The sequence below is a fragment of the Prionailurus bengalensis genome, chromosome C1 (genome assembly GCF_016509475.1).
Source record: "Prionailurus bengalensis isolate Pbe53 chromosome C1, Fcat_Pben_1.1_paternal_pri, whole genome shotgun sequence".
Classification (NCBI taxonomy): Eukaryota; Metazoa; Chordata; class Mammalia; order Carnivora; family Felidae; genus Prionailurus; species Prionailurus bengalensis.
Window position 1 is genome coordinate 48,635,288 of NC_057345.1, and position 25,728 is coordinate 48,661,015.

General features: G+C 44.4%; 1 protein-coding gene across 4 annotated transcripts in view; it reads left to right on the forward strand.

The window, feature by feature from the left end:
• The window catches only part of FGGY (FGGY carbohydrate kinase domain containing), a 421,185-nt gene that overhangs the window by 201,809 nt on the left and 193,648 nt on the right, over positions 1 to 25,728 (forward strand). The gene's annotated exons all lie outside the window — the stretch shown is intronic.

Consider the following 25,728-nt stretch of genomic DNA (forward strand, 5'->3'; position numbering starts at 1 on the left):
AGAGAGAGAGAGTGAGAGAGCGAGAGAGCACAAGCAAGGGAGGAGCAGAGAGAGAGGGAGACACAGAATCCGAAGCAGGCTCCAGGCTCCGAGCTGTCAGCACAGAACCCAACACAGGGCCTGAACCCACGAACCGTGAGGTCATGGCCTGAGCTGAAGTTGGACGCTTAACCGTCTGAGTGACCCAGGTGCCCCAGGAAAAGCCTTTTTACAGTTAGTCATTTGGATAGAGTTATCAAACTTTTAATCACATGTAGTATTCATAATCTTGTTAATTTTTTCAGTACAGAATAACAGAAAAAAAATGGCCCGAATCAATATCTGGATGGTTCTTTGGTTTACGGAGAATTTGAAAGAGATGTGTGCACTTCAGCTAGCACATATGATGGTGGTACACTTACCTGTACAGTTTGTTCTAAAGGCACTCCAAAACCCTCACAAGTCTAATGGATTTCTTTTCATACTTTGGTTTATATTCTATATCCAGTTAGGTGGGTGCAGTCTTGATTTTATCTCCTAAATAATTCTCACATCTGGCGTTCAGGCGTTTATTATTTCAAAGGCCCATTGAACACTTCAATGTGTCGTAGACATGGTGCTTGGGGACGGTGAATTTAAAACTATGCCAAACCAGCATGTCTCCTCCATGAGTTTTAGTAGGAAGGCGGGCAGGGAGACAAGGACTACAGGAAGGGGTTGATGACTCTTACCCCTTCTTCATCCTTATTACAGTTTTTCCTTCCTCCCTTCCCCTTCTCTTTCCCTTCCCTTCCCCCCCTCCTTCCCTCTTGTCTCTTTCTTTTCTTTTTTCTTTTCTTTTCTTTTCTTTTCTTTTCTTTTCTTTTCTTTTCTTTTCTTCTCTTCTCTTTTCTTTTTTCTTTCTTTCCTTTCCTTTCCTTTCCTTTTCTCTTTTCTTTTTTCTTTTTCCTCTCTCCTCTCTTCTCCTCTCCTCTCTTCTCCTCTCCTCTCCTCTCCTCTCCTCTCCTCTCCTCTCCTCTCCTCTCTCCTCTCTCCTCTTCAATTCTCAATCTCTCTCACTTCCACTATAGTCATATTTTTCCCTAGACTTTCTTTCTAACAGTGTTTTTGTTTTTTTAATTATGGCTAAGACTTCATGCTACCAATTTGGTAGGTCATGACCATTGGATTTTCAGAGTGGAATCAACTGGAGTAGAAAACATCAGAGTACATATCACATAGTAAGGGTCAACACTGTTTTTATGGGACTTATGTTTATATTTTATGGGTAGTGAACGTAGACACTGGACCATGAAGAAAATGAATTTCTTACCTTGGATCATAGTCAAAGGAGTTTTGAAATATATTCTGGTCCATACTTTGTGTTAGAACCAAGAGTTATCTTTCAAATACTTAAATGGACTTGTGCTCCCAAAATCCAGTTTGTATAAATGCATGTGTATTTCTCTTCCCAGATTGGTTTATTGGTCCTCTCCTTCTCCCACTGCATAATGTCTACTTGAAATTGAAGTCTCATAGCAGACGCTTTGTTCTTTGCATAACCTTCCATGGAACACTCAGATTATATTCCCAGAGAAATAATCACACTGGGTTGTAATATAATCACACTGGGTAATAATCACACTGGGCTGGAATAATTGTATTCCCAGAGAAATAATCACACTGGGTTGTAATTGCTCATTTATCTGCTTCTCTTTTCCAGTGGACTCTGAGCTCCTTGAGAGCATTATATTATTATTCTTGTATCACCTATGCTGAGCCCTGGATCAGGCTCCTATAAGTGCTTGATAAATTTATTAAATGAATACAGTCATATTAAGACAAGAATAAGGTGAAATGGCCTTAACCTGTAGAGTGGAAGTTAATGTTTCCTTATGCAACAGGATAACAAGCAGTATCTGATTCCTCTACGTAGTCCATGGACTTCCGGAGCAGGGTAGTGCTTATCAGTTTATGAATGTGTCTGCCTTGTTCACTTTTATGTGTCCAGGATCTAACACAATTCCTGAGAAGTTATAAACAGCCAGTAGTACCTGTGGGTCGGTGGAATGGCAGGCAGGTAATACTGAGTGTAGGGAAGGGTGTTTCTCTCCCTTTTCAATGTGTTCTTTTGATGGGAGTGGCATGATTTTGAGCAGGCACAGAAGAACTCGGGGTCTACATAGATAGGGAGTTTTCCTGTCCCCTTGTAATCCTGATATCCTATGTCATGTTTGAGGTCAGGGAAGCGTTCTCCATTGTGCTTTTTCAATTATCATGCTTTTTCAATTCATTTCAACCATCCACCCCCAGCCAGGTGATAAGGACTTGGCTTGGACCACTGCCTGCTGAAAGAAAGCCTGCACCTTGCAGGGGCTTCAGGACTCCTGTTTCCTTGTCAGATCCCCAGACCTCCCTAAGGGACGAACCAAAGCACCCTTTTTCACTGCTGCCCAGCACTTGCTGTGCCCCATATGGTACCTGCTATTTGTAGACCCTCAAAGTGTGGGAGCTCCACGGGGAGGAATCCAGGCCATTAGAGGGACCTACCTCCCTCTTTCCCTAAATCAGAGATGGTTCTGTGACGGGAATTTTACCCTCCGAAGCTTTAACTCAGGCTTTTAATACTCTTCAGTTAATGAGTTTCCCTTATGTTTTCCAAAAGTAAGCTCTTTACGTGGAAAGGTAGAATAAGGGCTTTGGATTCTTTAAGGGCTGAGCTTAGGGGCTGGTGGTGGCTGGAAGGGCACAGGAAGGGGGGCTTCCCAGCAACTGCAAGACAGTCAAGATCATAATTCTGACCAAGTTTTATCCTTCGTATACTTCCTTATGCGTCCTCCTCTCCTCTTACAGTCATGACAGAATTAGGATGTCTGGTGAAGAGAGGAAGCCTGGAAGCAAACGTTGCCTCTTGTTTCTCACCCTGCCGGTGCCCTGTGCAGGCCTGAGAGTCTTGAGAAGGTCATTGATGCACCCAGCTGCCTAGTCACTAAAGAGACATACTGAGTACCTGCAAACCTGCCAATTACTGGTCTAGTCGCTGGGGGTTATAGTGTGAACAGAGCAGACAGAGTGCCACTCCTCCCGGAGAGAAAATTCTGGCTCTTCTTTCCCGACCTGCATGTTTATTGCTTAACAATACTGGTTGGAGACCTCTATTGTTATGATGCTCTAATAAGGGAACTGAATGCGGAGTCTGAAGATGTGAGTTTAAATTCTTACTCCCTCTACCTGTGTACCTTGGGCCAAATATCATCTCTCTTCACTCCTGTGTTTCCTCTTCTGCAATAAGAGATAGCAATGTGCCCCTCCCCCACCGCCCCCCCCCCAGGGTTGTTAAGAGCATTGGTAAAGCAGAAAAGCAGCGAAGGTAAAGCAGCTGGCACATAGTAGGCACATAATAATGAGGCTTCTCTCTTTGGTTTTCTCACTCTGAAATCACAATGCCTGACCAAAGTAAAAGCTTTTAAATTGGAAGTTCTCTGAGTTACTGTTGTAGTCAGGTGTGTACCAGGACAATGGTCTTCTTTTTGGACAGGCAGTTGGAAAAGAACTTCTGGATTCTGTCAGCCTTCCCTGAATGTGCCCTGATTCTCCTTGCCTGGCACTTGGGAACAGAATGCAGGATTCAATGCTTTCGATCTTGTGCAGGTTGAGATCAGAAGCAGTCTCAAGAAACGGGTAAATGAACTCCATGTTAAGAGGTTGCTGAATGTCAGGTTAAGAATTCAGCTTTGGAGGTCAGAATTGGAGGCCACCCAAGCCTCCCTGAAACAGGCTTCGACAGTTATGGCCCCTTCACGGGCTGACCTGGCATGACCTACCTTGGACCCTCTGTTCTGACTGATAGGAGGGGTCAGCCCTCTGCTTTGGAGAAATCTCCCTGGGCTCTCATTCTCAAGGGAGCCTGGGACAGGAGGATGAAGATCAAAGAGGCAAGTAACACTCAACCCCTGCTTTTTCCAGTTCTGGAAAAAGAGGAGGAAGGACTTTGTGGGAATAAAAATCAAAGATTAAAGAACATTTTGTTCTTAAGGTGCTGGTTAGTAAGTTCTGCAGCAGACAGCCAGAAGATAGGACTAGCTTTGTTTGCTCTTTGCGGGGGTGGTTCTGGCCAGGGCTCCTGCTGCTGATATTTTTCTAGCTTATAAAAATAGTATTAACTTTGTTCCAGGTCTGTTCTTGGCTCCAGCACCCCAGCTGTCCTGAAAGGCAATAAAAAGCCGATTTCTGTCTCAGGCTCCCTTCTCTCAGTTGTTCTGTGTATCACACAAACTTCTGATTATCCCTCAGATCTTGAATCCGGTTGATTCACCTCCTCTAGGAGCCTTCCCTGACTCCCTCTAGCTGACTTAAGCATTCCTTCCTCTTCCCCTGTGTATCTTGGACTTGCTTCCATTTTACTGCATGTGTCACCCAGTTTTATATGTACAGCTTGCTCTCATTCACCAGTTGTAAGCTCTTTGAGAGAAAATACTGTGTCACTTCATCCATATATCCCAGCAACCTGCATCCCAGTGCTTTGCATATGGAGGACCCCTAACACATGCATGTTTAGTGAATGAGTGAGTGAATAAATGAGTGTTTTCTCCTCCCTGAGGGATGGATGTTACAACTGAGAGAGAGCATAACTTCTCATTACAGATGCAATTATCCCTACACAGTAGGCGTACCAGCCTCAGTTCTCCATGAAGCAAGAGAGTTTGGTTTGAGCACTCCCTATGGAAATTGGTATCATTTGTATCCCATCATGTTAGCAGATTCTGTGCCTAGGTTTAGCATTGCTCTTTGTTTCCAGATACTGGATTTTTTGCCAGGTGTTGAGTTGGCATAAATTGTTCATCGGAGTTGCAGAGTCAAACCAAAATGAGGACATTTGAATCCCTCCCGCCCTCCCTCCTTCCTTCCTTCCCTTTCTTCCCTTCTTGCTTTTTTTCAATAGCAGAAGAATTGGTTACGTAGCCTTACAAAAAGAGCTTCTGATGCATGCCCTCCTGTAGCAGTTCTAGTTTATTCCAGTGAGCTATAATACCATTGTCAGTGGTCTAGAAGCAGCACTGATTCTCAAAGCCACTTTATATATATATATACTACTATCATGTTCCCATTTATCAAATAAAACAGTGAGGCTCACAGAGACTACCTGACTTACCCAGAGCCACACAATAAGTGGTAAATCATTTAAATCTACTCCTTCTGATTCCAGAGCTCACATTCTTTTCGTTTTAAAGTTTATTTATTTTGTGAGAGAGAGACAGACCGAGCATGAGCCGGGGAGGGTCAGAGAGAGAGAAGGAGAGAGAATCCCAAGCAGGCTTCGTGCTTTTAGTACAGAGCCCAGTGCAGGGCTCAGTCTCATCAACTGTGAGATCATGACCTGAGTCAAAATCAAGAGTTGGATGCTTAACCAACCGAGCCTCCTAGGCACCCCCTAGAGCTCACATTCTAATTACTGTGCTCTATGGAATGGTGTATCTATTAAAAAGGGATCCTTTGAATTTGACCCTTAAAAATGCCATTTGAGCAAATAACCAATATTAAAAAAAAGTATTTTAATAAATTTTTATTGATGACCAACTGCTAGTTGATGGGAGCATCAGGTGGATATGAGAGAGAATTGGACCTCTGGGAATCTATGGTCTAGTAGAGAAAATAAACATTAAATAAACAAGGATAGTTATATGTACCAAGTGTGGAGAGCCTCAGAAGAATGTAGATTATACCTCGAATTGAGACTTGAAGAACCGTAAAAGGATTCCTAGAGGATGTGGTGTCTGCTAATGGAATCACAACATTTCTTGCCCTATTATGGCTTCTCGGCAAAGTAGAACTTATTTATTCATTGTGTCTTTTTAACTTCACTTAGGCTTTATTCCTCGTAATACCAGCAGTGACAACATCAGCATTGTTAATTAAAAATATATATATATATTGGAACCACTACTCTTATTAGTACCTCTACTATTTTGACCGTTTTTACTGCCTTCTCTGTGCTAAATACTCTGGCCTGACCCTTTGCCTTTACCTACTTTATCTCTTGTCCCTCCCAATAATCCTACTAGGTAGAGGTTATTTCCCATCTTGTACATGAAGAAATTCCAGTTCTAAGCAGAACATTTCCATAATCATGTAACTTGTGTCCTGGCGAGATTTGAGCTTGAGTCTGACTCTTAAAGCTCTCCTGTTTCTCTACACCGGTGCTTCTCAACCAGGGGTGATTTTAACCCTACCCCTACCCCAAGGGGACACTGGGCCATGTCTAGAGATAGATTTTGGTTGTCAGACTGGCACGTGGAGACCGGGAATGTGGCTGAACATCCTATGGTACTCAGGACGGCCTCACAACAAAGAATGACCTGCCGTGGGTCTCCGGTCAGTCGGGCAGAGGATGAGAGGCCTGCTCTAGACTGAAACACCCTCAGTAATATTATTTCTCTTCACCAGCTTACTTCCGTGGAAGCCAAAATGCAGCCCCGAGTCAGGGACTAATATATTCGTAGTTTGTCAACATGTATTTTGTGCAGTTAACTCGTAAGTGAAAACAGCTATGAGGTAAGAAAACAGAGGTGAAGAGTGAAGAGCACGGGGTACAAGGTGACTGCTACCCCATCCGTCTTACTGAGAGACAAGCCACACCAGCCACCCGCCCTCTTTCCACACATCATGCACGTTCTGCCTCCTTGCCTTTTTTCCTCCTGCTGTTGGCTTTGTATGGGGTGGTCTCTCCTCGCCACCTGGGCGGTCCCACTTAGGCGACAGCACTCAACCTTAACGTTATTTCCCCCATAGAGACTTCTCCAAGGTTAACCCCACTCTTAGGAAAACCGAATCCCTCCCCATCTGCAACACTTTGCATCTATTTCAGATTTCTCACCAAACCACACGCACCTTCCAATGCCCGTCATCTGGTATAGGACCCACAGTGTCAGTCAGTCAGTCCTCAGTAAATCAGTGAATTGATTACTATAAGAACTGAGAGGATTTTGAAAAGTTAAACAGAGATGGCTAAATCTGAATGGGGAATCTTTAGAAAACAAACAAACCTATTCCCAGGCCCTACTGCACCGTGGATTCTGAGTCTGAACATCAGGCATGACCCGGGAAGCTGGTTATGAGGCAGAAAGTGTCTCCCGGTACCCAGAGGCAACAGCCTGCAGGACGAGTCGGCACTGGGCACACAGGGTCAGAAGCAGTGGTGATGTGCGTCTGCCAAGTAGACAAATCAGACCAAACCGGTGCTGTTGAGGAGCCAGGCCCAGGCTCGGGCCCAGAGCCAGGCAGGAGGGAGCATATCCAGGTGGATCCAGAGAGGCAGCCGGTCTGTAAGACATGGAGGGGGAAGGATGAGCAGATACAGTCATGCTGGGGAATCTGGAAGGAGAAAAGCAGTGTCATTGAGCACACAGAGCAGGGGCAGCTCTGGGAGTTCCTGGATGTGAATCAGAGGATGGAGGAGGAAGTTGGTAATATGAGTTCGAGTTTATTGTTTTAAGCTGAGGTTTGGGTTAATGAGAACCACTGCTGCCTCGGACCTTAGCAGCTGCAGGAGCCACAATGAGGGGCAGAGGGGAAAGAGGGGGGGATAGTAGTTTTGGGTTTCCTGTCCCCAGGCCTCGAGGCTCTCTTGGAGCACTGTGTTCCTCTGGACTGCGAAGCACTGGTCTTAGCTGGGAGACCAGCCTTTTCCTCCGTGGTCAGAAAGTGAGGGGGATTATGGGGCCTTGGGGCCACAGCCAGCTCAGCCCATCCTACCCACCTTGTGCCTCGCAACTCAGGAGGTACAGCCGTCAGCCTGTGCTGAAATGGTAACGTCTTTACTTTGATGTCCACACTCCTCTGGATAATGGGTGATTATATAGGCTTTGAGCTGAAAGGTTACTCAGAGATCCTCTACGTCAAATTCTTCAATTTGCAGATGAGCAAACGGAAGCCCAGAAAACCAGTGAGTCATCCAAGGTTACCCCGACAAGTTACCGTCAGAGTTGAGGTTAGAAATTGGGCCTCCTAATTCATCTGCCAGTGCCTCTTGCCCTGTTTGGCCACACAGTCTCCAAATTAGGAAAAGGGAATGATTCCAGGTGTCAGGGACTGTATCGGTTGTAGGGAGTAAAACCAGACTTAACCAGGCCAGGAAAAGAATGGGCATATTCGCCCAGTTTATGTGTGTTATGTGTACATATACATATACAGTTGTGTCCGCATTGCATGTGTATACATATGCTTGGCTATACTCATGTATATGTATTGTGGTATATGTGTGTATTCCGTCTTATACGTTGTATCCCACGTAATGCTACTGTCCGTGCTACCGATGACTGTTAAATAAGTAAACTTGTTCTAAGCCACCTATGAGCAGGTTGCTTTGTTTTGCCATCACATCCTAGCCTTGCTGGGAGCTGCCATTGTTTTCCAAATGTAGCATCGGGAAATCAAAGTGCAATAACTTGCTCAAGGTGACATTTTAACAAATGATAGAGTAGGATTCTAGGTCCAAGGCTTTCTTGGACTGTGAGCTTTCTCCTACCTGCCCTGGCTTCCTTATGTTAGCCTACACTCACGCCAACATATGTATCTATAACAAAAGATAGAGCTTCTGTTTCACATTCTTCCAGACAGGTGTGTTTCTGGATCCATTTTGTGGTTGAGAAAGTCGAGGCCCAGAGTAGAGAAATGACTTCATAATGAATACTTAAAGCTGCACAGGTTTCTAGGGCTCCATCAGTCATGGGGAATAAGGCCAGGCTTATAGGAGCAGCCTAGACATTTTTTGACTGCATCATGGAGGGATCAGTAATATTAAAGGGCATATGAATATTGTTGATCAGTTTTGCTGGTTAGTTTTGGTAATTCGTGTTAAAATTAATGTTGGTATGAATTTCGTCTGTGTGGTGACTTTCCAGTTTCAGACTACCACTTGGTATTTTTACCTCCTTTAATCATTGAGCAAATGGTCACTTGGAATGAAGGGATTTGCCTAAGGTTACAGGATCGGAAGGGTTGGATCTGAGACTCAAACCCTGATCTGTGGGTTTCTTCCCATGACTTCACATTGGCTTGGTGCAGTCTTTGCATCAAACAAGTACTACCTAGTAAATAGAGCAGAATGTCATGACCCAGCAAGAGTTCCTGTGCTCAGAGCCCCCGAAGACGAGCAGATCTTTACCGACTGATTAGCTTCAGGAGTTTATCTGGTTTTCGGAAGCTACCGTTTGTTCATCCCACGTACTCATATATGACTGAAAAGAGAAGTTGCTGGTTTCCTTTGCTGGGCTTGGGAACAAAACAAGATCACACTGAAGAGCCAGAGCCAGGTTCTGATCCTGCCAACCACCTGTTAGGAGGACAGTCCAAATTCTAAGGCAGAAGATTGCTAGAAAAGTGTTTGGGGGACCAGAGTCTAATACTGCACTTGCGTCACTGGGGCAAGAGTAGGCTTACCCTGAGGGTCCACTGTTTTTCATGGCACAGGGACTGAACACCCAGTGCTCCACATCCATGGAACATTTCTGAGCACCACTGTTTACTTTAGGGCTTGCTCATCGGCAGCTGCTGGGGAGGAAATGCACATCTCCAGCCATCACCCCTCAGTGGCAGCCTGGCATCTCGCTGCTGGTTGCTTCCTTATCATTGGCCCATAGGTCTGGTTAATTTCCTTGTTCCAATTTTCCCTTAACCATCCATTCGTATAAGTCATTATGAAGAGCAGGGAGGAAAAGTTTTTGATTTCCTCACACTGGGGATCTTGAGGTTTGTCTCATGGCACTGTGCGGCCAGTGTAGATGCCTGGAAGAAAACTAAGAAAGGAAAGTTTTTGGAATATAGAAAAATCACAGTAGTCTCCAGTTATATCAGTCCACAACATGGCTCCCACTCCAGCTTTCCATAACTTAGTCCTTATTATGCTGTGTACTGTGACTCTGATGTAAGAATTTGGTCTCTGAAAACCATGAAAATCAAAGATATGGAGGAAACCCAGTATAGTAGTTAAGAACACATAGCTGATTCAAATCCTGGTTCCACTTGCTTTTTTTGTCACCTCGGGAAGTCACCTGACACTCTGTGCCTCAGTTTCCCCGTCTATGAAATGGAAATAATAGTACCTACCTCACAGAGTTGTTTTCAGAATAAATTACCCATTATCTATAAAGTACTTAGAACAATGCCTGCTGGGGCTATGTATATTTAGCTGTGATTAATGTGACCTCAACAGATTCACATGAATGATAGCAGCAGGCAAGAGAAATTTAAAGATTCTTTTATTTTTTTTTAAGTTTTATTTATTTATTTGAGAAGGAGCATGCATGCAGGAGTGAGTAGGGGAGGGGCAAACAGGGAGGGAGACAATCCCAAGCAAGCTCCGTGCTTTCAGTGCAGAGCCAGACCTAGGGCTGGATCCCACAAACCGTGAGATCTTGATCTGAGCCAAAATCAAGACTCAGATGCTTAACCAACAGAGCCGCCCAGGCGCCTCAATTCCATTATTTATGTGACATCCTTCTTTTATGTGTGAGGGCTTGTTGTAGGTGTATTGGATATAGGGGCGAACAAAAACAAGGTCCTACTCTCATACAGCTTTTATTCTTTTGGGGGAGTTCATAAACCACCATATAAACATATATGGGTGTGTTTGTATGTGCTGCATGTATGCATATGTCTGCACACACAAGTGTTCATATCCATGCACGTGTATCACACATCTGTGCACATGTATTGTACCTATCCGTACATGTGTGTGCTTATGCATGTGTTCATAAGTGTGCCTTGTGAATAGGTGTATGTTTGCATATATGTAAGTGTATGTGTACAAGTACTCATGTGTGTGCATGTGTCTCCTTATATGTGTGTTTACTTTGAGTGTGTGTGTGTGTATGTGTATAGGCATGCATGTGTATGTATCAGGCATTGCCAAGTGTTATGAAGGAAAGGTTTATATGAAGCAATGGAAAGTGTCAGGTGTTGCTGCCAGTACAGAGAGTTCTGAAAAGTTGAGTCCAGACAGACGACATTTGGGGACACAGACCTCAGTGAAGTGAGAGAACATTTCATGGTATAAGAAAGAAGGTAGAGATGAATTCAGTGAGCAAATATATGTTAGGCCCACCCTTGGTCTCAGTTATTGCACTGGGCATGGGGCATATCAAGGTGCTGAGGACTCAGTCCTTTGTCTGGAGGAGTCCAGCACCTAGTGTGGAAGACAGAAGCCGTGCGGCAGGGTGTGGACTCTGGAGGTCCCAGGTTGCCACTTATTAGCAGACCACTTCCCTGTGTCTCAGCCTTCTCTTCTGTGAACACGAGTCATATGGCGCCTCCTGGGGTTGTTGCATAGAGGGCTTCTCTTGACACATGGTGAGTGCCCATCCAGTGTTAGCCCTTCCCAGTCAGAAACTCCATTGTAAAAGTCCTTGAATTCCAAGCCAAGGAGTTGGGATGCTAAAATTAAGTTGGATCAACCCTATCTATTCAAATAGCTTCCTCAGCACTGATTGTCATGTGAAAACTATGTCAAGTGTCCTACAGCAAGAGTTTGCCTTTGGGAGTGCAGCTATGATTTTTAATACCAGTGGATGATACTCCAAAAGAATAGTAAGACCAGTAAAAAAAGATACCATCTCATTTGAAGCTTAAAGCAAAAGCTCACGTCAATAGAATTAAGCAGGCATATATTTTTCCAGGCTCTGGGGATTCAGGAAAGGCCCACTCCCTGCCAGGGCAAGCCCACTCCACTGTTAACAACTCCACTGTTAACATCTTCTCTTCACCCAACCTGCAGAATTGTGGCTGGAAGGGAAACCGTGTTCCCCATCTCTGACTTCTCCCTCTCAAGGTGATTGTTCCTCATCCACTGGGTCCGAGACCAGGCAGTGCTACTTTTCACTGTCTCCTACCTCCTCTCATCTCTGCCACTGTCTTTTGTGCAGGGAATTTTATCTCAACTCCTTTTTCTTCACATTGTTATCTCTTGCCTTGCTTCATGTCCAAACAGAGAGTGCGCATAGTTCACCCGCGTTCACTGTAGTCTGAGCCGGTGGGAATTCTCCCGGAGCCCTTAAGGAATTCTGTGCCAACACTTCTAAATGTTCCACTCTCATTTGGTTGGTGGCAAGACACGTGTTCCCACATGGTTTCTCTGTTCCCATTTTAGTTAGAAAATACTGTTTACGGGAGACAGAGAATGGAAAATAGGTGGGGGAGTGACACGGAAGAATGGGTTATTCAGATTATTTCCCATCATTCATAGTAAACTGAATTCACAGTGCAGTGAATCCAAAACAAAAGTCTTTGAATTTAAACTTAGAATGATGTGTAGGTGTTTTTAAAAACTATCTGACTTCTGTCCTTATTTATTTACTGTAGTGGTTTTCAAGCTGAGTATGCATAGTCACCCGAGGAACTAGCAAGGGTACAGATTTCCCCACAACCACCACCACTACTGAGTTAGCTCAGCAGACTCCCCTGGGGGGACTGTATCCTCCCATGAGCCCGACAGGCTTTACCGCTGGGATCTTAAAAGACGGCACGAGGGGCAACCTCACCTCCATTTGGTCACAGTCAAAACTTTTCTGTCTGTAGTCCAGGAAGAACAAAATTAAATCCAGGCTAATTGAAAGAGTACATTTAAAAATTTTTGTTTCAAAAGCAGAGCATTGAAGAGCGCTTCGATCGGGCGTGCCCACCATAAGCTGGGCACCACCTAAGTGTTCATAGAGGCAGTGCTTGGTGTGGACACAAGCTCTCGGCTGTGCATGTTCTTACCACTGCCATGTAAAGGGAGAGATGAGACTTACCTAGACTCTGGCAGCTAGTCTGGCGGAATTTTGAGAACCTTGGTCTGTCTGACTCCACCTCTCTCTTGTCTTACCTTTCATAGCGTCACCCAAGCCTGTGTTAACTGAGTTAGCCATAGGCAATATTATTAAAAATTTTCAAAAAACAGAAAACATGGAAAATCTTTGAATCACAGGCACAGTTCTAGCACAACCCTCGGCTCTTATATTTCATTTAAGTAGAATGTGTTGGATTATTGATCTGTTTTGCTGCAGGTCCCTGGGCTGAATTTAGCCTAGGGAGTTAAAAGTTACCAGCCCGTGACTCACCACTGTGAAGCCTGGAGGGGTCGGGACTCTCCCACCAGTGTCAGTAATAGGAGTGAAAACGACTCGCCTTCTATATTCAGGCCTCTCACAGCTCAGAGTTGTAAAGAAAAACCCACACAATTCAATTCTGTGAAATATATTTAATATGCCCGACTAATGTGGCTCTGGTTCGTACATTGTCTGCTCTACTGTTGGGTGACACTGTTGTTGTCCAGCCTAATGCATGCGGCCTATTGCCTTTTCCCTTGTGCCTGTCTCTGTCATTACAGGTACCACATAGACAATAACATGGAAACACTTAAATAGATGATTACATTACTGTCTCCCCCACATAGACTGTGAGCTTCTTGTGAGCCGCGGAATCTGGTCGTGTTCATCTGTGTAACTTAAGACCCCAGCAGTTAAGTCAGTAAATGGATGATTATATACATTAGTTAATGGGTTTGTTTATAAACAACATGCTGAGTGCTGTACTAGTTACCGTGGCGAAGACAGCGATTTACCAAGACGGAGATAACATGTGGACCAAGTTGCATAGGAATTTGAAAAAGGGAGAAGCCTCTTGCAGTTGAAACAGGCGGCGGAAGGGCAAAGACACTGGTATTCGTTGAACGACTTCAGTTTGACATAAATGCTGGCTTATCTAAGTGTCTAATTGTCACGTCTACTCCAGCAGCTTGCTCTGGGTCACACAACCAGTCACGATAACCCCCTGAGTATCAGCCTGCCACGGGCCTTGAGGGAAGCGGGAGATGTCAGCCTTAAAAATAAAAGAGCCAGTTATGTCACTCGCAGCCTGAGTTTACTCTGGAACAGCAGAGGAGTTGCACATTGGGATGGGAAAACTATGGCGAACCATTGGCAAGTCTGGAGAACAAAGGAGAGGGGCTTGTGTTTGTAACAGGAGGGAGGGTTTTGGGGGATGTTTCGAACAAAAGCTCACTGGAGAACCAGAGTTCGAGGTGTGGCGGTTTCTCATTGACTGTAAACAAGGGTAAGTGTGTGGTTGCTGGGGCAGGAAGGGATCTCCCTCCTTTTTCTTAAAAGCAGGAGATGGAATTCCTATGTGAAAAATATCTTCCCTTCCAAGATAATTCTTACCTTCATCTTCCTTCTTTCTGCTGGTGATGCCGGCTGCAGCCAGCGGCCCGTGTGTGAGAGCTCCCCCTTCAGGGGGAGGGCTGCCCCACTCCATTTTAAATGGCCGTTTCCTTTATTTTCACAGAAGGGTCGCTTTGAACTGAGCAGAACATCATAGGTGTTTTCTCCATTGGAAGTGATGAAATGTAGAGTATTCTGAATGGAGAGAATAATGTAAGTTAGGGCACATGGGGTTGGGACATGATAAGCTTTACAGTTTGGCCCAAACCTGTTATGTCTCTAAGGGGTTCCTGGAATACGGGGCTGTAAGGATCAAATAAAGTCACAGATTGGCAGCCCTTGAGCGCCATGTTGAGAAATTTGTACTTCTCCCCGTCCCCCAGGCAGTTGCAAGCCATTGAAGGGGGGTTTTAAGCAAGAGACTCATTTCTGCAGAGCTTTATATAATTCTCTACACAGTAGTTTGGGGAGAGGGAAGAATAGTGGAGGAGTACCTGGGAATAGGAATGCTAAAGGAGGACAGGGAATTTGACAACTTTTCTTTTTTTCTAAACTTAATTGGTTAGGGAAGAGTTATTTAAAATGTTAGATTCTCTCTATGTACCTTCTAGCTATTGCTAAATTAAACACATGGAAGTGTTTGAAATGTTCCGTCTCATATTTGGAAGAAGATGATAAATAACTTGTTAATTTCAAGTCAGTCACTAATTCATCCAGTTTCTAAGCCAGGCATTCATTCAAGTCCCTTATCTTCAGTGGACGTATCCAGTTAGACTCATCCACTTCAAGCAGAGCTATGTAGAGTTAAATAACCAAAACAGAAGACCTCCAAAAGCTGAGAAAACACTTGTCAGAGAGTTCATGCACTGTAGGAAAGTCCAAGGACCATTTCTCAGGCTCTCACCCAGCACTATTGACTTAGAATTTTGGTAAAGTACAGCAGATTTGCTGTAAATACTGTGGCTGTGAAAAAGAAATATTCCTTTCTTTGACCTTCAACAACAGGTAACATATCCTCACTAAGTGCCAGGCACTGTGCAAGAACTAGAGATACACATGTGAACAAATCTAACTCCATACTCTCAAGGAGATCACATTCTAATTGTAGAAATGGACAAGTAAACTGTCAAAATGCGGTGAAGGAAGTTGATAGAAGCATGTGTGGCTTATTGCAGGAGTCTTAAACTCACTTTGCCTGAGTGGATGAGGAAGATTTCTTCTTCAAAAAATGGTACTGATTTGACACCGGAAAGATGAACAGGAGAGAGTAAAAGGAGTTTATCAGATGGATAAAGTGGGTGTGGGCAGTCGGGGAGAAGGGGAAGAGGGGAGAGGGAGGCAGAAGGGGACAGCATGTACTAAAGTCCAGAAGCAGGAGAATACCTGTTTTGGCTGCACAGTACTGAGTATAGCTATTGTGTGGTCTGCATGTGGAAACGGATGTGTGGAAAGATATGTGTGGGGCAGGTTTTCAAGGACCTGAGTGCCACTTTAAAGAATTTGGATTTTTATCCTTAAGGTAATAGCTTTTAGGTAGAGACTTTGGAGATCACGAAGTTAATGGCAGGGGATAAGACAGCACTGAGGGTAAAAGACATTGAAGGCTGAGACCCAAGACAGAACCAGTAGGAATGGAAAAGAGGGAAAGATTAAGAAATTAAACAAAAAGAGGCTGATGAACAGTGATAAAAGATGGTGGGTGTGTTAATTGGATATCAATATGAGAAAAATTGAATTTTGACTCTTAGCCTGTACATGAAAAGAAATTCCAAATGGATTATAGGCCTAACATGAAATGTAAGGGCGCCTAGGTGGCTCAGTTGGTTAAGCATCCAATTCTTAGTTTTGGGTCAGGTCATGATCTCATGGTTCAGGAGTTCGAGTCCCACGTCGGGCTCCGTGCTGACAGTGCAGGGCCTGCTTGGGATTCTGTCCCTCTCCCTCTCTTATTGCCCTTCCTTCACTCATGTTCTCTCTTTCAAAATAAATAAACTTTAAAAGAAAAAGAAGAAATGTAAAATACAAAGTTTCTAAAAGACAATATTTAGGAGAAGATCTTCATGACTTTATGATAAGTAGATTTTTTTTTAATGTTTATTTTTGAGAGAAAGAGCATGAGCGGGAGAGGGACAGAGAGAGAGAGAGGGAGACACAGAACTGGAAGCAGGCTCCAGGCTCTGAGCTGTCAGCTCAGAACCCGATGCGGGTCTTGAACTCATGAGCGGTGAGATCATGACCTGAGCGGAAGTCGGATGCCCAACTGACTGAGCCACCCAGACTCTCTGATAAGTAGATATTTCCTTAGTAGGACATCAATATAAGCACATCCATAAAGGGAAAGGGTTGATACATTGGACTACATTAAAATTAGGAAATTGTTTTCATCAAAAGATGCCATGAAAGAGTGGAAATGGGAACCACGGAATGAAAGATGCTATTTGCAAGACATATAACAAAGGACCTGTATCCAGAGTATACAAAGAATTTCCATAAGTTAGTAAGAACAAACAAACAAACAAAAACCATAGCCATGCTGATAGGAAAATGGTAAAAATGATTGGGCTATCTTAGCAGAAAAAATTATATGAAAATGAACAATAAAATAGGAAGAGTTTCCCAACCTCACTAGTCATTAGGAGAGTCCAAATTAAAAGTACAATATGATGCCTCTGTACTCCCACCACACTGGCTAAAATTAAGCAGATTGAGAATACCAAATGTTGTTGGGGATATGATGCAGCTCAGGTACCGAAGCACTACCACGGGATGAGGAGTTGGTACACAGCCCTGGAAGGAGTTTGGCAATGTCTCCACATGTGCTGATTCAGCAGTCCTGCTTACACATCACTTCAAGAGTAGTGTGTACCCACCCCCCCGCCAAAGCATGCAACAAGAATACAGAGAACGCCATTATTTGTAATAGCCAAAAACTGGAAACAGACCTTGAATGTCCATCAATCATGGAATGAATACATAAATGGTTGATATATTCATGCAGTGGAATCTCTCTCAGCGATAAAAACATACATAGATCGCTGCATGCAGCAACTGGGTTGAATCTCACAAACACGGATGACAGGCTCGCACAAAGAAAACATACGGAATGGTTTAAAAATTAAAAATCAGGGAAATCCTATGGTCTAGACATCCAGATAGTGGTTTTCTTTGCGGGGTGTGGTGTCTGGAAAAGGGCACGAAGGGAATTATTTCCTGATCTGGGTAGGTGTGTTTACTTTGTGAGAATTCACTGAAGTGTATATGTAAAATGTGTGGCCTTTTAACGCATGTTATACTTCATTGATAAAGTTTATTAAAAATTGCAAAGGGAAAGGTATTAAGCATTGGCATCATGCAGCCTTGCACTAGGTGCTGGGAATACAGGCAGGGAGTAACCTAGTCTGGCCAGCAGCAGTGGAGTTCGGGAGGTGAGTGGTTTAATATTTAATAGGCAATCAGAAGTAACTTGATAGGCGTGAACTCAAGGTACATCGGTGCACAAAAGAGCAACTTATAACTCAATACTGGCCTGTGTTAGTTGTTTAATAAAGTTAGTTCCTGCTTCCACCTTGGTATACTGAGAAGTCATCAAGAAAAGGGAAAAATTATCTTAAAAAATCCTCTTTTTCAGTGCACAGTACATGTTGGGGATGAAGGTAGTAACATACTGTTCTTTTGTTCATATTGTTTGAACGGTAAGCTTTCCTTACCAACATGCTAAGTAGAATTCCAGCCTCCTCGGCTGAAATCAGATCGTCAGTTACTGCTCTCTCCATGGAGTGTTAGTACAGAAACTTTCTCTTGTATATTTAACCAAGGACTCTGAGCCCTTTATGTCTCTACCTTAGACCGTGCTGTGGATTGAATGTCTGTGTCCCCCTAAACTTTGTATGTTGAAATTCTAACCACAAATGCGATGGCGTTAGGAGGCGGGGCCCTTTGGGAGATAATTAGGTCGTGAGGGTAGAACCTTCATGAATGGGGTTAGTGCCCTTCTAGGAAGAGACTTGGTGCGAGCTTACTATTACTCTGCTGTGAGGACACACTAAAAAGACAGCCATCTGTAAAGGTAGAAGAGAGCCTACGCCAGAACCTGCCCGTGCTGGCCCCCTGATCTCCGTCAGACTTCCAGCCTCATGAATTGTGAGAGAGAAATGTGTATTGGTTTTTTTTTTTAACATTTATTTATTATTGAGAGACAGAGAGACACAGAGCATGAGCAGGGGAGGGGTAGAGAGAGGGGGGAGACACAGAATCGTAAGCAGGCTCCAGGCTCTGAGCTGTCCACTCAGAGCCCCATGCGGGGCTCGAACTCACAAACTGCGAGATCATGACCTGAGCCGAAGTCAGTAGCTTAACCGACTGAGCCACCCAAGCGCCCCAAAGAAATGTGTGTTGTTAAAGGCACCTCGTTTATGCTGCTCTGTTATAACAGCCTCAGCTAAGGCCACACAGCCCTGTAGAAAGATCACCGAGTGAAACAGGAGGGAACACCTGCTGGCCTGCCAGAGTTTAGGCTGCAGGTGGACAGGCAGATGGCAGGATGGAGGGAGGACATGGAAGATGAGAAGGACTGGCTAATTTGGGGGGGCAGTGCCCAGGGAATGGCACAGCAGGTGCGCACAGGCCATTGCAAAGTTGGAAGGCCTGGCATGGTAGTTGTGCACGGTAGTTTGCAATGGTGCACAGGCCATTGCAAAGTTGGAAGGCAGTGGTAGCTGCTTCACATCCTCTCACGCATCGCTGCCCCTGGGCCACCCTGAAGGAGGCTGCCGAGTCCTGCTCCAGCCAGCTCCGGAGGACCCAGCACTGACTTGGCCACAGGCTGGGCTTGGCCGCAGGTGCTTTGAGGTGTGGACTGGGAGTTACTTTTATAATCACTGAAAAATTCTTCCCTGTGCAGTTCAGAGGTTCGAAAGAGAGCAGAGAACGAAAAATAATGTGGATATCCAGCATATATCCAATAGAAACGTGTACCGGTGTGTGCCCAAATCATATGTACCATTCCTACAGCCTCATGGTTGGGGAGAAAACATGATTCCTGGAGCCAGACTGAATTTACATTCCATGCCATCACCTGCTGCTCCCTGTGTGATCAGGGGTCAGTTACTTAACCTGCTGGGCCTCTGTTTTCATCTCCAAGGTGGGCACCACAGTAGTGGTTCGTTACGTAGTAGGGCTAACTACCATAGTAGCAGTTGTGAGGATTAACTAAATTAATTTGTGTCACGCACTTGGAACAGGGCCCGGCACGGGGAGATACTACAGACATACCGGCTGTGATGATGTAATGTGATGTGAAGAAGCGCTAAGGCTTTTGACAAAGGCTGTGGCAGGACCTGGAGTGCAGGAGCACGCAGATCATCAGGGCAAAACGGGAAGAGGGCTTCCGTGAAGAACGCCCCGGCCCCCTCGGGCAGGGGGAACTTCTTTCCTCCTGCCAGAGGCTGGTGCTTCTGTTGCAGACGCTATCAGTCCTCTGTGTCCTAGCGTCCTTGGCTCCCACAAGTCTGTAAGCTCTTTGAGGACAGTGCTGGTGTTGTTTGTTTGTTTGTTTGTTTTAAGTATTATTTCCTCTTCAGTGCCTGGGACAGCACTTGACCTCGAGTTGTGCTAGGTGAATGTGGCTCATATCGAATCCTACTGAGCACAGGAGGCAGAGAATATTATTCAGGGCCTAACGTGTGCCAGCACTGTTCTGTCTAACTACGGTTGTATTTTTACACTTTTACTTTGAAGTTGTCACTTCCCCTTTTACAGATGAGTTATCAGAGAATCAAGGAGCTCAGCTCATTTGCCTGAGATCATCCACTGAGTCACCGGGGTGCCTGGAAGTCTCTTGCCTTCTGGCTATCGCCCATTACTCCGTGGAGCTTGGATGGGCACAGGGGAAGGAGAGCCGAGCCTGGTTGGGGCTGTGGTCCCAGAAAGGTGGACAATCAGGAGCAGGTGCATAGGGAGAATAAGAGGGCTGAGTCTTGATCTCTGCTGAAGCAGAGTTGTTGTTTCAACTACAGTTTTTGAAAAATGCCAGTGTATTCCTCGTGGGATTTCCTGTAATTCATTTTTGCTCTCATCTTCCACACTATTTATTTACCTAAGCTTTTGTTCTCTTTGAAACGATTTCAGCCACATGTCATTCATTGTGTTAAAACCCTGGGCCCTTCATCCTGCTCAGATTTTGTGTTTTTTTTTTCCCCCTCTCACCAGCTGCTCTGCATATCACTTTTAATTCACTGCCGCTCTGGCCTGACTTTTGTCCGGTGCTGGGAATTGCCTTACACTCCCACTCCTACTCTCCCGGGAATGGAGCTAGGGGTGTTGAATCAGGATCCAGCCTCAGGATCTATTTTTCTTTTTTGTCTCCTTCTTGTCTGAAGCTTGGGGCAGGGGTAGATTAATCAGTCTAGGTGTGGTGGAGCCCTGTGACCCTCCCTGGGGGAAATCCTAGCCCCATAGAAACTTGGCCTGCTTTTGGCTCTCAGAGTGAATTCCAGGCTTTGAAGAATCTGTCAATGTTCAACTAACCCCACAAAACCTCTGGAAGTTTTTGATGGAACCGAAACTCACACCAAAGGAGGTGGTGCTGAGCTTGGCTCAGCTTGGCTGAGCTTGGTTGAGGAGAGCTCGCCTGCCAGCTGAGATCTTTTTCTCTGAGATTTCAGGCCTTGCCCCCATACTCTGAGCGTCCTACAAGCTGTCTGAGCAAGTCCTGTGTCCCTCCTAGTGTGTCCCTGAAACATCTCACTGGTCTGCGCTGTGTCTTTGAGGGGTTTATCAAGACTGCTGTGTCCTCTCTCCACCTTTTTGGAGCCATCAGAGAATTTTATAAACGAGACCATTTGTCTAGGGACAAGACAAGGTTGCTGAAGGAAACTTAGTGTTACTTTACCTTCTCCAGGAAGAAATGGGGCACATTTCCTAGAACCCAGGCACAAAGTGACCAGCCATTCCAGTTTGGTCAAGACTGTGGGGAGGTGTCTTGGGACACTGGATATACAGTGCTGAAGTCAAGAATATTGACCCTGTACAGCCAGTGCCATTATTGCCACCTTGCAACTGGGAAAACCGAGGCTTGAGGTTAGCTGAGGAGAGTTAGCTTATTGAAGGTTGCTCAGCACCCTTGTGAACTGGGTCTGTCTGATTCAGACTTAGAGCTTTACACCAACCGAATTCTTCACAATATAAGACTCTTGTCTCCTTCAAACCATGTGGCTCAGTGACCTTGTGTCGTCTACTTCTCTTTTTTATTTTGTCTCAAGTTCTACCAAAAATGCCTTTCCCTCCCTATCTCCTCCCCATCCTGACTGACATAACTCCCGCCTCACCTCCTTTAGTAGGTCCTACCCTACTCTCCAGGGTAGGTCATGGGCCAGGGCTCCATACGTCTGTTAGACCTACTCAGATCTGAGTCCTCGGTTGTTCCCTACTGTCTTATGAGTGTCTGCGTACATATCTCTCCACCCCTTACTAGACTGGGACCTTGCAGAACAAAAGGAAACAACTTACATCTATAGATTTCTAGCGTGAAACGTAGTGCCTGGCTTATAATTGGGAATCGGTATATAGTTGGTGAATTAATTTAATTTATAAGATAACAGAAGGAAGCTGTGTGATGTAGAGTCACAGTTTCAGATCTGCTTAAGGATTTGTGTCATAAGATACATTTGTTATACTTGGGCCAGTCCTCTTTCTTTTGATTTCTGTATTTTAGAAAGTAACGTTCATGTGTTACCTTGGCCGTTTGCATTGGATTGCAGCCTGACCCTTTACCGTGTCTAATGCCTCAAAGTGAAAAATTGTCTCTTATGAGGTCATATATGAGAATGTCCCAAGTAATCTGGAGGCTGTATTGAGGTTAGAAAGAAAGGAATTTCTGAAACCAAGTTTTTGCTTTGTCTTTCCTGTGGATTTTGCTAGCTCTCTGTAAGGCTCAGATTTCCAAGCTATTACATACTAGTCTACCTTCGAGATTTGATCTTTCTGGCTAGAAGGGAGGAACAGGGAAGGGGGACCCAGTTATCTGAAGGTCAGTTCTTTGTTCTCTGGGCTCTTGTATTGGTTCCTGATTGGTGCAAGTCAGGGAAGAGTGCAGCGTTTAGACAGAAATGATAAATGCCATCGCCACGTTGAATTGCAGTGTGAATAGTGCTACACGTTATTGTGGCTTTTAGAGATAAAAACAGCTTTTGGTTTATTCTCAACCATGTTCAAAATGTTATCCTGGATTGTTGCGGCTATCTGGTACCTTATCTTCCTTATTCCCCTGGGCCCCCCATTATTGTGTCACCAGGAGTGTACTCAAGGACAGAAAGGGGGAAAAAAAAAAGGTTCAGTCAATCCAAATAAACCCAAACAACTCAGACAAAGCACGCAGCACACTGAGCACGTGTGCCTGCCCTCTCCCGCCAAGCCCTGCTATTAGCACCAAAGATCGAGAGTTGTCATTAGTCACAACAATGGCAAAGATACCGAGTAAACTGTGTTCCAGGCACTGTTCTTCTCCCTTAATTGTCACAATAGCTTTATGAGTTAGACATGATAATTTTTCCAGTTTTATAGATGAGGGAACTGACACACAGGAAGGTGAAGTGATGTGACCAGCTTGTCAGACTTTAAATCAGGGAGTCCATTTCTAGAGCCCTTGTTCTTAACCATTCTGTCCTGACTAGTTCAGATATCTAGTGAAAGTCTGTCCCCATCTCATTTCAAATATCAGTGAAAGTCTGTCCCCATCTTCCATATTATCTTTCTGGTTCTGTGGCGGGTGTGGTGTGGGGGCGGGGGACGATGGCTCTGTCCAGGTGTGTAAAATTTCTTTGTAGACTTACCACATAGGGCTTTTGGTTTTTTGTTTGTTTGTTTGTTTGTTTGTTTTGTTTTTTTAAAGATAAGTCTATTTCAGGATTTAGATTGGGTGAATTCTAAACCACATTTCTTTCAAAGCCAAGGTGATGTTTCATCAAACACTAGGATCACAGAAATCTTTTCAGCTGTTTCACCCCCCTTCATGTGTTGGGCTTGAGATGAACCCTTTGGACTGCTGCAGTGGCATTATAACAATAAATCCTGAAAGGGATCTGAGTTCAGCTATGCCGAGTGTGAATACTTCGCATTCCTGCTCATAGTTGAAAAGAAAGGAACTTGTTTTTTTGTAGACGCCATAGGATTTAGAGTTGGGTAGATTTGCATGTGATACCCTCTCCCCGACACTCACTCACTCTCTCTCTCTCTCTCTCTCTCTCTCTCTCTCTCTCTCTCGCAGTGAGGGACCTTGCACAAATTACTTGATAACCTTGGTTTCATTTTCCCTGTTAGTAAAACAGTGCAGTAATAACTACCTCTCAAGATCATTGTAAGAGTTTAATACAACAATTTTGCAAAATGTGAGGCACAAAGCTATCTTTCAGTAAGTATAAGGATCTCAGGGCTTTTCCTCTTTACCAGTGATTTTGACTCTTCTAAAGGAGGTATGTTGTGAGACTCCAGTAATAATTTCACTATTACCCATGAGCTGTCACTCAAAACTCTTCAGTATTTTTCATCATTATCATATTTAAGACACAGAGCATTTTTTGCATGATTACATTTGTTCCTTTTATCTAGAAAACCCCTTATGCTTTACAAGTATCCATCTTAGGCCACATCCATTCATTCATGTATTGACCAACAACAGCAACAAAAATTACGGAGCCACTGCAGTGTCAAGGCCTGCCTTGCCCTCAGTCTTCTCATAGTCTAGTAGAGGAAGACAGCTGTGCACACAAAGAAATTATAGATACACGGATAGAATCTGGACAGTGTCAGGGAGTGGGGTATAATGAAAGAGGATCTGTTGATTCTCCCTGGCTAGAGTTCCTGGAGGGATGGGGAAAGGTGTGACCAGGGAAGACTTCTGATGAAAGAGTTGAATCTTGAGAATGTAGCCCTTTGGGGCGCCTGGGTGGTTCAGTTGGTTAAGCATCTGACTTCAGCTCAGGTCATGATCTCCCGGTTCCTGGGTTCGAGCCCGGCATCAGGCTCTGTGCTGACAGCTCAGAGCCTGGAGACCGCTTCAGATTCTGTGCTTTCCTCTCTCTCTGCCCCTACCACGCTCGCTCTCTCTCTCTCTCTCTCTCTCTCTCTCTCTCTCTCAAAAACATCTAAAAGAAAACATTTTAAAAATGTAAAACGAAGCCCATGTTCCCCAGGTAGATTGTTGGGAGTGGAGCGTATTATAGAAAGAATGTTCTAAACCAGAGAACAGCATGAGCAAATGATCAATGGTAAGAATGGGCAAGACACATTCAGGAATAAAGTGGAAGGACTGTTAAACTTGCGCCAAGCACTTCTATAGGTCCTGGATTTCATAGCTCTTATTTGTTGAGTGCTGGTATGTTCCACGTGCATCTCACCTTATTCCCACAGCAGTTTTGTAAGGTAAGTGTTGTTGTTCCAGAATCTGCAGATACTGAAATTGAGGTTCTAAAGATGAGGCATTTGCCCAAGAGCATATAAGTGAGGAGTCAAGGCTCTCAGTCTGAGGACAAAATAACTACAATAATAAAAACACCAAGCCAGTCATAGAGTGCTGGGCATGCTTTGACCTGCACTGTCTAGTACAGTATCCACTAGCCACATGTGGCTATTTAAAATAATTAAAGTTGAATAAAATAGAGAAGTCAGTCCCTCAGTTGTGCTATCCACATTTTCAATTGCTACACGGGCCTGGTGACTACTCTAGGGGACCGTGCAGATAGAGAACATTTCCATCATCTCCAAGTGTTCCCTCTATTGGACAGCACTTTGCATACGTTAACACATCTAATCCTTGTAACAATCCTAGAAGAGGATACCATTATTCATATTATATAGATGGGGAAACCGAAGCATAAAGATTAGAAACGTGATTAAGGTCACATGATGAACGAGTCCATGCCTTGAAACACAACACTGTAATGCCAACCCCATGGGTTGTACTCTATATAACATGAATGAGCATTAGTCAGAAGAATAGAATTCAGTGCTTGCTTGCATATAGACTAGTGTTTAGTCCCCTGCAGAGCAAATGTCTTCGATATGGTTCCTGCCCTTCCAGGAGCTGACAGTTATTGGTACAGGTTTTGCATACGTGAGGCTGGTGGTTTCTAGAGAGCCTCCTCCCAGGGATCCTATCAACCTTTTAGGAACAACTAAGCTTGGTAGAACCACACATTTGATGGAATTTGTCACTCCATTCATGCCTCTAACTGGCCAAGTCTGCAATCTAAAATGATACAGTCTTAGGTAATGTTCAAAACCCTTTTCATTCTTTTTCTCTTTGGAGAAGGTGTCTGAGGCTGTTATTTCAAGAGAATCTTTTTCAAGATGCCAACACATCTGTAGCAGATCTTTTATTTTCAAACATGGGGAAAAAAACTGCAGACCGGGAGGCTAAAAAACCTTAGTGTGAGCTGTAGCTCTGCCTCTCAGTAGCTAAATAAACTTGACTAAGTGACTTCACGTCTCTGAAATTCAGTTTCTTTGACTCTGATCTGGAGAGAAAATAACATATCGCAGGATTTTCTAAAAGCTAAATGAAGGGTACAGTGTTTGAGGA